Below are 13,127 nucleotides of genomic sequence, written 5' to 3'. Positions count from 1 at the left end.
GAGATGCACCATTTTGAGCGTGGCCGTTGCCAGTACCGCCTGACTGGCTCCCGTAGGATTTTCGAGCGAGATCGTTGCCAGTGCCGCTGGACTGGCTTGTGCGGGTGGCACATAAAAGACACCATTTCGAGCGTGGCCGTTTTCGTGCGGGTGACACGTAAAAGCACCCACTACACTCTCTGAGTGGTTGGCGTTAGGAAGGGCATCCAGCTGTAGAAACTCTGCCAAATCAGACTGGAGCCTGGTGTTGCCATCCGGTTTCACCAGTCCTCAGTCAAATCGTCCAACCCATGCTAGCATAGAAAGCGGACGTTAAACGATGATGATGATATCTATCCAGGATGTGTTCTCAAAAGGAATACCATAGTGTTGTGGCTTTCAACAGTATATCCACATTAAGTAAGATATATAGAATGTTATTGTGAACTAATATTGCTTTTGTTGCTAATAATAAATTTTTACCTAGACCATCAACTATTTCTGACACCAGTTATCACTGTTTTTCTGTATGTCAGTAGAAGCAAAATTTATCTAAGCTTGTGGCTGCTGATGGATATTTGCTACTGATGATATGCAATGATGTTGAAATCCAGATTTAGCAATTCCATCACTGTTGCTGGACACTTTACATCTGCTATTGACACACTTCGGTGCTTTTTAAGACTACATATCTCTCACAAACCTACCTGCACACACTATGTCGCTGACAACATATCCTCCTAACACTTCCTCCCTCTGCTTGTGGCCATTCACTACATTCCCTCCCTCCCCTCCAGCTTCCACTCTCCTTTTGCAACCTCATGAATTCTATGCAATCTTTGGTCAACTCAACTATTTACACCTCCTTGTAACTTGGGTATACACCCTATCACATCGTCACCATTTTATCTCTCTCTCTCTCTCTTTCTCTCTCTCTCTCTCTTTCTCTCTCTCTCTCTTTCTCTATCTCTCTCTCTCTCTCTCTCTCTCTCTCTCTCTCTCTCTCTCTTCTCCCTCCTGCTCAGGTTGCCATGTATCTCCTCCACTGCAGGACAACTACTTCTGTCCCTCAACTCATACTCTCACCTCTCACCTCCAGGTACAAAAGCTACCTCCCTCACTGCTACTCCCCCATCCTCAGTTGTCGATTCTGGTCTTGCAAATTACTTGTTGACCTCACTGCTGCTGCTGTTGCTATGTGAAAGCACCCAATATACTCTGTAAAATGGTTGGCATTAGGAAGGATATCAAGTCATAGAAACCATGCCAAAGCAGACAGCAGAGCTTGGCGTAGTCTTCTGATTGTCAGAACCTGTCAAAATACACGACCCACGCCAGCATGGAAGGAGGATGCTAAATGATGATGATGGTTATGATGATGATGGTTATGATGATGATGATGACAATGATGATGATATATTAATATTTATTTTTATGTTCAGTTATAATAAAAACAATTTTACATTAACCTGATTGGTTACTCTCTACTTTTGTAGAGTACAAATTTATTATTCTTAAACAGTCCGAAAATGGCTTAGCTGGCTGAAACTTCAAAGTCACTGTCAATAATGTTCCTGTTTAAGAATTATATGTATCGAACATCAAAAAGAAAATGGAAATAAACAGAAATGCATGCATACATTACATACATTTTGCAAAGTTGAAAGAATAAAGCAAATACAAAGAATAAAGCAAATACAAAGAATAAATTCAAAATGACATGTAAACATTTACTTTTTCTAACTGACTACTTTTGCTGAGCTTCTGAAATAAACTTTCTATTTCTGTTGTTGCACTAAATTAAAAAGTGTAAATTAAATTATATTTTAAAAATAAAAAAATTGGATTTATCATTTTGAAAATATTTCCTTCCAAAGTTGTTTTCCTCTAACACTTGACTGAATAATTTTATTTCCTTTATCTGAATTTGTTTAGAAAAGAGTTTTTCTTGTCTGAAAAACTTGGTGCAAAGTTCTGCTTTTCTAGAACTGTGCTAAATGGTTGTTACCACTCAAAAGTGTGAATTACTATTTGTGATAAGGTTACAAGCTGGCAGAATTTTTAGCACACTGGGTAAAAAGCTCAGTGCCGTTTTGTCCGTCTTTATGTTCTAAGTTCAAATTCTGTTGAGGTCAGATTTACCTTTCATCCTTTCAGGGTCAATGAAATAAGTACCAGCTATGTACTGGGGTTGATGTAATTGACTTATCCCCTCTTCTGAAATTGTTGGCCTTGTACCAAAATTTGAAATCAATATTTGTAATGTATATACATGGAAATAGTGAGAAAAGAGGAAAACAGAAACTTAACCCTTTTCTTACCACATTTTTGTTGAAATACATTACATTTACCATAATGTTTTGGTATAGAAGATGCCAAATACTTTGAAATACCTTGAAAAAATAGCCTTGAAAATTACCATACATCTTCTCCGATGCTGAGAATTGCAGGATAGTTACAGTGAAGAGCAGCAAAGCACCAGTTAGGTAGCCATTGTTTGAGGATTTCACTTAACGACAGGCAGGAGCACTTGGCTGGTTTGTCTGCCATTTTTGTTTGATAACAGGCATTTAGTGTATGCCTGCTGGGTTCTACTTCATCATGTGAACAAGGCTTTAGTGATGTGGTGAGACTGTTGTTATAAATTGTTGCATCATTTAGGCTTAAATAGTCGGAAAACAGCTCACCCTGTATGTCCCTAACAATTGGTCACATAAACTGGTCGTGTGATGGTGTAATACCTAACTGAGTCCATTTCTTGGATTGGTCTAGTTTTACACAGGATGCAGTTTTGTATCCAATCACATTGTATGATAGACAAACCAAAAAATCAAGTGCCCCTATGAACCTCGTTTTATCTTTATTAAATAAAAGAAGTTTTCCTGTTTTTGCCAGTGAGGTAAGAATTTTCAGAGTGAGGTGAGAATTTCCAGGGAGCTGTCATGCCATTTTGTTTCTGTTGTTGAAGCACATGTAACCAAATTCATACCAGCTAAAGTAAGTTTTAAAATCCTTTTTGACTAGAATTCCAAAATCAGGATGTCTTCCACTATGCAGCATCTTCTATGCTGCAAACTATAGTATTTCAATCAATTATGAAAATAGTGAAGAACTTAAAATGACTGTCATTATTAAGCTGGTATTTGAAATACAAATCAACATGAAATTTTGATGGAATGTTTTAATTTAGATCACTTTAAGAAAAGAAATTTGTATCATAGAACCAAGGGCAGGTGGGTTGGTATGAAGAGGGTTAATACATTTAAGATCTACAGAATGCAGGTTGTCTGGCCAATAAAAATGCACACCAAATGGTTTCAAATCCTAGAATGTTTGAGAAAACCTGTCCACACCATTGCTTCATGATGATTGGTCAGTTAATAAACCAATCACATGAACTATGGTGATTTGCTTATGATGTCTGACAGCATATTCAAAGATACAGTTTCAAATCACCTCCATAATACTAAATGTAATTTAGTTCGTTGGGAAATGAAAAATATAATTGTCTAGTTGTATTTAAATGTAATATAATTTCTGCTAGTGGGGAGATCATCATAACTACAGACTCATGTGAGAAAGTTTGCCAAACTGTGATGTAGAGCTGGCAGACATGTTGGGAGTCAATTGAAGCTGGCTGCTAAAATTTTGTGGGACATTCATTCTGCAAAGTTCTGCCTGGATTTAGAGCAGGGGTTCTCAACCATTTTTTATCTATGGATCCCTTTTGATTACTATTTTATTCTGGTTCCCCCACCCCTAGCCATTTAATGTTTAAAAACTAGTTTTATACATACTTCTTTCAAAATTCCTATTTTAACTTTTCATGCATTAATTTGTGTTGGTTGAACTTTGTAAAATGTGAGTGAAAGGAACCTAGCAATTTTGCAATACATACCAATACATTTATCTGAAACAAAATTTTTTCAGTGACCCTTGAAATATTATTGTAGATGCTCGATTTACTATTTTGTTGAGTAGACCCTTAAAAGTTTTATATGGACCTTCAGGAGCTATATGGAATCTGGTTGAGAACCATTGGTTTAGAGTTACTGGTTGCAGTAAAGAAAGGGTTATAAATTCCATTACAGAGAAGGCCACAAGGTGACTATGGATAAAGAAAACAGACCAGTGGTTTGCTGCCACTGGGATGCAAGCTGGGACTTGATTAATCCTGTCTGGGTCAGCTGGGTGAGGGAGTCTGATATTGAATGATTCAAAATCCCCACGAACCTCATTGATGATGCATCCCAGAACAACTGTGAAGTGTATCTTGGGACTAAACTCAAGTACAAGTTTTGCATGAATTTTTACCAAACAATTTGAATAGCAAAGATTATTCCAGTTAGAATTTGGACGGGAACAACTGATTATGTTACATTAGTTTGGGTAGCAATAGACAGAAAGTTGACTGTGATTTACTCGACAATTATATGAGCTTACTTTCCTCCACAAACAGTTCGTAATACACAAATATGTATGAACATTTTTCATTTCCATTGAGTATAAAATAGATCTTTATCAGGCCTGGAAAACCTTGCCAAGTTTTCTTTCTCTCATAACTAGAATGAAGAAAATAATGGTATTTGTCTTGACTGTAACACTTCTTTCTATTTAACCAGTCTATTCCAGCTGCCTTATCATCTCAGATGCTTTCAGCATCCTGTTTTCCTTCCATATTTATTTAGAAAGAAAATCATTTCTTTGATAGAAGACAAAACAAAATCAAGTGTTTTTGTTTGTTTTTTGTTTTCTTAATGTATAAATTATGAATCTTTCCGAATTTCATTGGAATATTTATCTGATCAGCTATTTAACTTCTTATTCTGTGTTCTGTGCATGTACTTCTAGACTTCATTGCTGTTCTTTCTTTATATGTCTACTTTCTGTCCCCTCCTTTAACTTTCTGACAAGTTATAGTGTACCTAAGTACTGAATTCACAAAGTTCATCATCATCATCATCATCATCATCATCATCATCATCATCATCATCATCATCATCATCATCATCATCATTATTATTATTATTTTTATTATTATTATTGTTGTTGTTATTATTATTAAGGCAATGAGCTGACAGAATTGTTAGCATGCCAGACAAAATGCGTCACATTTCTTCCAGCTTTATATTTTGAGATCAAATCCTGCAGAAATTGCCTTTCAACCTTTTGGGGTTAATAAAACAAGCACCAGTTGAGCACTGGGGTCATTATAATCAGCAAGCCCCCTCCAAAATTTCAAGCCCTGTACCTAAGTAGGTAGGATTATTAGGATATTTTTCCGCAAAGAATTTTAAATATTCTGCTTAGATTCTTAAAGGTGGTAAACTCGTAGAATTGTTAGCACATTGGATGAAGCTGCTCAGTGGCATTTCCTTTGGCTCTTTATATTCTGAGATCAAATTCTGCCAGGTCAGCTTTGCCATTCCTTCCCTTGGGGGACAATAAAATATAGCACCAGTTATTGATGTAATTGATTAGCCCCTCCCCTCATAATTGCTGGCATTGTGCCAAAATTTGAAAGAATTATTATTGTTTTGCCTTTCATCGTTTTGGGGTCAATAAATTAAATACCAGTGAAACACTGGGGTCGATATAACTGACTAGTCCCCTCCCCACAAATTTGAGGCCTTGTGCCTCCTGTAGAAAGGATTATTATTATTGTTATTATTATTATTATTATTATTATCATCATTATTATTATTAATAAATAGCACCATTTGAGCGTGATCATTACCAGCATTGTCTTATTGGCACTTGTGCCGGTGGCACATTAGAAAACATTCGAGCGAGGTCGTTGCCAGTGCTGCTGGACTGGTTCCTGTGCAGGTGGCATGTAAAATACACCATTTTGAGCATGGCCATTGCCAGTACCGCATGACTGGCCCTCGTGCCGGTGACACGTAAGAGCACCCACTACACTCTTGGAGTGGTTGGCTTTAGGAAGGGCATCCAGCTGTAGAAACTCTGCCAGATCAGATTGGAGCCTGATGCAGCCATCCGGTTAGCCAGTCCCCAGTCGAATCGTCCAACCCATGCTAGCATGGAAAGCAGATGTTATTTTGCTGGGAACAATGAAAAAGAGTCAGCTGTTCACAACCATTATTATTTGAGCTGGCAGAATCATTAGCATGCCAGGCAAAATGCTCAGCAGTATTTCATTCATCTTAATGTTTTGAGTTCAAATTCTGCTGAGGTTGACTTTGCCTTTCACCCTTTCGGGGTCAGTAAATTAAGTACCAGTCAAGCACTGGGGTTGATGTGATTGACTATCCCCCTCCCCTCAAATTCCAGGTCTTGTGCATTAATTAGAAAGGATTGCCTGGTGCAGCCATCTGGTTTGCCAGTCCTCAGTCAAATCGTCCAACTCATCCTAGCATGGAAAGCGGATGTTAAACGATGATGATGATTATTATTGTGAGGATGCATGGTTTAGTAATTAGGGTGTTGCACTCACGATCGCAAGATCATGGTTTCAGTTTCTAGACCGGGTGGTGCATTGTGTTCTTGAGCAAGGCACTTCATCTCACATTGCTGTGCAGTCACTTTAAAGCCTGATTTATGTCACACTATGTATCTCTTCAGGCAACATCGATTTGATGGAGAGAGAGTGAGCTAATGTACATCACTTACATTTGATCACTATAAACAAATCATTTGTGTAGAGTCCATCGTTATCATTATTACCTCCACCTTAACGAAGGCAGAGCTATTGTTTTCAGTCATGTTTGTTTGTTTGACTGTGAACAAGACATTTCAAGAACTGCTGGATGGATTCGAATGAAACTTTCAGGGATGTTTGGCTTCAGATTTTGGGATCAATCTGGTATAAAGATTCTAGATTATTTTTCCTGTTTTTTTATTTAATTTTTGAGAGTGGTCAAGTTAAGTTTTAGTATTCTTGTTTGTGAGAGAAGTCGAGTTTACTTCAGATATTCTCATTTTAAAAATCATCTCTGGCTAATCGTTGAGAGGACGTTGGTGTTGCTTTGGCAGAGGTTTGTGCTCTCTGAGTGCTCTTGTTATTATTATTATTATTATTATCATTATTATCAAAGTGATGAACAAGCAGAATTGTTAGCACACTGAACAGAAATATTTAATAGCATTTCATCTGGTTGTTCGCATTTTGAATTCAAATTCTGTCGGGTCAACATCGCCTTTCATCTTCTTGGGGACAATAAAATATAGTTTCAGGCAAGTTCTGGTGTGGATGTAATCAACTTGCCCCTCCCCTTAAAATTGCTGGTTTTGTGCCAAAATTAGAAAGAATTATTATGACTATTATTATCAATATTAAAATGGTAAGCTGGCAGAATCATTAGTGCACCAGACAAAAATGCCTAGTGGCATAACTGCTGGCTCTTTGCATTCTGAGTTCTGCCAAGATCAACTTTGCCTTTCATTCCTTTGGGGTCGATGTAATTGACTTACCCACACACCTTAATTTGCTGGTCTTGTGCCAAGACTTGAAGCCATTATTATTATTATTATTATCATTATATTTTCAAAGGTTTAAAGTAGTCTGCTTAAATTCTAGCTTTGCCTCCTGGAAAGCACCCACATTAAAAAGGAGACAATGATTGAGGCTTTTTTATTAATTTATTTATTTATTTTATCATTATATTATTATTTTCTTAACATCAAATATCACAAATCAATTTGTCTGAAAAGCTTTTAATAGATTAAAGATATGAAACTTGTAATACAATAAAGCTTATGTCTAAAGATTGTTGTAATATCTGTAGTCACACTTAGTAGCGAACAGTTAAAAACAGTCCATGTATTTAGAGTCGGACAATAGCAAGCAGTATTTGTACTTATTTCACAGATGGTGTAATCACCTGCACCACCACCTCCACCTCACCCAACAACAGCACTAACACTACCAGCATTTGCACCAGCACCACTACCATCACTACTGTCTCCACCACCACAAACACAACCAGCACCAGTACCAACAGCATGAGTACAAGCATTAGTGCCACCACCACCACCACCAGCTGTAGCAGCATCACCATCACCACTACCACCGTTGCTGCTGTCACTGCAAACAATTTCCTGAACTCTCCTCCTCCTCATTATCATCTTCATCATAATCATTGCCATTATCATCATCATCTACATGATAGTCATTGTCAGTATTATCATAATTGTCATCATCATCATCCTTGTCTTCATCCGGTGGTGGGTGTTGCCATTGTCACAATTCTTAGTTTCCTTCACTTTGGCATTGAAGGTATCATAATCATTATTGTAACAACAACTATTTATCCTTCTACATTTGTGTGGGTTGACTAGATCTACATTACATACTACATACATTTCGTGAATTTCTGTGGGCTCAGTATTTTCAGAACATATCTGAGAAGCCTTTTGTTTTCAAACCTAAGATAACCATTTCAACCCCATTCTTCTCAGGGGTTTGTCACCATACTTACCATAGAAAGATTAATCCCCTACTGCTTACTTCCATTTAAACTTTAACTCAAATTAATTTGGCTTTCAGAGTTATCTGCCTTAATTGTCTTCACAAGAATTATTATCAATGCTAATGATTTTTTCCATTACAGATGTAACTTCAATTGCTCCAAACAAGTTTTTTTGTTCTCTATGTTTAATATATCAGCTCCCACTTACCTATATATTCGTTATGCAGAGAAATCCCTACCACATCATTATTTAAAATTATCTTACCAGTGAATGGTTTTTCATTCAAAACCTATTCAATCTCAGGCATTATAAGTTGTGTCACGCTATATTTACCAGGTCATAGTGAAATTCATTGATCAGACAGTTTAAATGTAATCCTGAGGAATGGTGTGTTCAATTGTACCAATACAACCAACACCAGCAGTACCATTACCACCAACACCACCAGGCACAGCAGCAGCACAACACCCACCACCACTAACAATTTTCTGTACCTTGTCTTGTGAAAATAGACTGGATCATAGAATTACATGTATAATACATCCAATTGGCATCTAGTTTCCATCTAACCAATTTCACACACAAAGCTTTGAATCCCTTAAAAGTTATAGCAAAAAAAATATCCTCTGCCCAAAATACTACATGGTGGAACTGAAACCAAGATCTCATGATTACAAAGCAAACCTCTTAGTCACTGAGTCATATTGTTCCTCTTGGTGATACTACAAACTGTATATAGATATTGCCCCTTCTCTCAGAGATCCTGCAAATGATTTTAAAATACTGGGATTCCACTTGGAGATACTGCAGGGGATTTATAGGTTTTTGCCCTTTTCTTGAAACACCTGAAAATGAATTATATTTACTTCCCCCTCCTCTTAGAGACCTTGCAAATAGCTTTTAGATGCTGCCACTCCTCTTGGAGATCAGAAAAAATGGGCTTATAGATGTTGCTGCTTTCTGTTAAGAGATCTTGCAAAATATCTATACATGCAGCCTCTCCTCTTGGAGAATCTGCTAATGATTTAGAGATTCTGCTTGTCTTCATAGCATGAAAAGCTATGAAGACATTTTTGTTTTTCTTTCCTATCAGCAAACATAAGCATTTTAATTCACTTCCATCAATTGCCACTAATACCACCATAGTTTTGTTATTTACATCATCAGAAGATAAACTGAAGATGAAGTTTTAACTTATCAGTCCTGATTCTATTCTGTATTAGTTACATAATACACTATTTTCATCAGCTTCATGTTTGTGTGTGGCATTGTTATCCTGAGAGCAGGTAATATTAGACTTTAGATACCTTTGAAAAATGATATCCTTTATATTTATATAGCAGACATCAAAAGGGAAGTCTTTGAATCACATTTGCTGATAAGTGTTTCGCATAAACTTTGCTAATTTTTACATATTACAGTAAGAATTCAAGAGAAACTAGAAATATTTGTTTTTACACTGTTGGGTTTATTATAAAAACAAGATAAGAAACTTTGGCAATTTTCGTAGGAATACAGTCTACCATAACAAGTCTATACCCACGTTGCTCACCCACCATAGAAAACATTTAACTTCAACTTTCTCATTTCAGATCCAACAATAATGAATTTAATGTTTTCATGTAAACAGGTATATCTGTTGATTTGGAAAAAAAAAGAAAAAAAAAAGGATGTTTTAAATTTCAGTCTTTCTAATCTAAGAGAGTACCATACATGTCTCAGTGTGACAGAATATTGCTTCTTCAAACAAATGAGAGAGCTAAAGTAATTACGGCAAATCTTTGAAATTATACAATCATACCCATATCACTTCGCTGGAGGTCGAATAGATTGTAATCAATGGTTGCATAATTGATGTAAAAATACTTCAGAGTTATCTCCCTTAGTGATTAAGCTACAATTGAGAGAATGTCAAATAGTCTGTCACTGTTGCAACATTTAGCTTTTTAGGTTATGGAACTAATTTCAACATTTAGTATTCATCATTACATATAGAAAAACTGACAAGCACACAGAGGTAGATTTTGAACAAATTTATTATTTACAAGGTAATGTTATTTTTCCGAAAGATAACAATTGTTGTTTAATCCTGGGTCAGCCCTGATGGATCAAACCTCTGATCAAAAAGCAGCCCCAACCTTGAAAGCTTATTCTTCCATGTATCACGCATCATTATTCCTATGTTATCCAATATAAATGTTAAGAGAGATTTTTTAAAAGACAGGGTCTAATTTATGGTCTATTTGGCTGCTATTTCTAGCAGGTCGTGCAGCCACTTAGAGGCTCCCTCGTTGATTCACGGGAAACTGACTGATTATTGGAAACAGTATTTAACAGTAATCAATGGGAAGAATTAGTTGTTACAGGTCCAAAAACTAAGAATGTATGAAAGTTTGGTAAAAATATTTCCTGGAGCTGCTGAGCTTTACCCAATGAGTAGAGAGAGAGAGAGAGAGAGAGAGAGAAGGAAGTCATGAACTTGAATTGTAGCATGAGAGGGAATATTGTCACATTGACAGAGTCCAGATATGAAGATTTAATCAAACAGCTAAATAAAGCTACATGAAGCCCTCAATGATAACAGTATAGGCCAGGGGTCTCCAAAGTGGTCGATAAATGCACATCTACTTATTTATTTTCTTGTACATGCCTGGGGGTCAAGGATTTCATGAAGGGGGTCGATGGTTTAAAAAGTTTGGGGACCCCTGGCATAGGCAAAGGACAGCTGTATGAGTGCATGTGGCCTAGTTGTTTGACTGTTGGACTTGTGATCCTAAGGTAGTGGGTTTGATTTTTAGATTGGGCAGGTGTCTTTGAGCAAGGCAGATTGTCTCATGCTGCCCCAATTTACTCAGCTGTGAACGAAGTCTCTTTCTCCCTTCACTTATCACATCATCAGTATTGTACTGGGTCAAGAGGAGGTCTATGTTAACTTGCGACTACACAGATACCTAGAACAATTAGTGAAAGTGTGGTACAAGCTACTTGGTTATGCTTGCTTGCAAGTGATGGCCAAGTTTTTTTTTCTTTCTAAGTAGCAATAGTGAAATGCTACTGTGAGCAATTCAATGGCTATCCTTCAGTATATCTCTTTGAACAAGGCACTTCTTTTCACATTGCTTCAATTAACTCAGAAGAAAATTAGTAAATTAATACCAGCCAAGTACTGGTGCGGACCTCTCTCCCTCCAACTGGTCAGCTGGTAGGGTTGAGAGGCAGTCTACGTTTGTCTCCTAGTCATCTAAAATCATTATCAAAAGTATGATGTGTGCTACCAAGTCAATATACCCTTGAGTTACAGCTGTAGTTTTATGCATGTATAAATTTTTTATCAAATTTCAACTATTTCATTAAGATATTTTCAGGTGTAGTGATGATATGCAGATCTTGTCTTTTTTTCTTTCTGGCCATTGATGCATTTTAACCCTTTTCATAACAACCCATTTGAAATCATCCCTGGTTCTACAATACATACTTCTTATTTAAAAGTGCTGTTAATTAAAACCTTGCATAAGGATGTCATGTTAATTTATGCTTCAAATACCAGCTTAATAATCACTAAGTTACTTTATTTCCATTATTAACTGAAACAAAGTGTACTTCAACAGAAATGTTATAACGAGGGTTAAAGACAGTTAAAGGGTGGCTAATGAGTGTCTAACTATGTTTTTATTTACTGCTGTATCAAACACTGCCTTCATTTTTCCCCCCTCTCCATCACTGTTATGATAAAAATATCAGAAATATTATTTCAAATACGATGTTTAAAGAATATTGAAAACTACAGTTGTTCAGTGTAAGCCAACTATATTTAATATAACTATATTTAATATATCAAACTAAACATCTCTTTGAGTTGTAAAATTTGTAAGTAATGTCACAGTAAATAGTGTGGGTAGTGACAATTATCTAAAAGACATGACGACCCTACTTTACATATGTTCCACACTCTGCTGGTCCTGGCAGAGAGTATGTATAATGGGACCCCTAGGTAGAATTATGAATTCCTTCTCCTCGACTTCAAACATCCCAGGTTTATGGTGAGAAAGAAAGAGTAATTGAGTTTGAGGCTAGTAACCTTGCCTTCAGAACTCAAATTACAAGAGAAATGAGTCGCCCAGGGCTCCGTGGAGAGCAGGAGGAAATAAGACTATAAAACAAGTGGTAAACATATGTGAACTCTTATTAAATATGAAATTACAATAATGAGAGAGGAAGATAAAAAAAACAAAAAAAAATTAAATAAAATAAAATGTTATTTCTTTTAATTTACAAGATTTCATAGTGGAATGGTTCTCTTGAATTACATTGATACATTTGCAAATTATTAGAAGATATTTTCAATGTAAAATCAACACAGATCCGACTAGTTCTTCGGTATGCTTTATTCATGTATTTACATAATCAGAAACAAGTAGCTATGTCCATAAATAGGTTTAAAACTAAAAATAAAGCATTTTTCATCTAAATGCATTTCTCACTGGTATGCATGCATTAAAGTTACGTGTTAGTAGTAGGGATGTTCAATAAAACATTTGATGAGATGGCACATATCGAAAACATTGTGTCTTTTACTTGTAGTAATTAATAGATAAATAAATGACAATGTTATCTGTTAACTATTTATTTCAACCAAAACACAATAACAAAAAAAAATAATCTAAAAATAAAGATTAAAAAAATGGGATAAATTACACAATTGGTTCATCTCTTTT

Source organism: Octopus bimaculoides, chromosome 1 (genome assembly GCF_001194135.2).
Source record: "Octopus bimaculoides isolate UCB-OBI-ISO-001 chromosome 1, ASM119413v2, whole genome shotgun sequence".
Classification (NCBI taxonomy): Eukaryota; Metazoa; Mollusca; class Cephalopoda; order Octopoda; family Octopodidae; genus Octopus; species Octopus bimaculoides.
Note: the sequence above shows the minus strand (reverse complement) of the source record.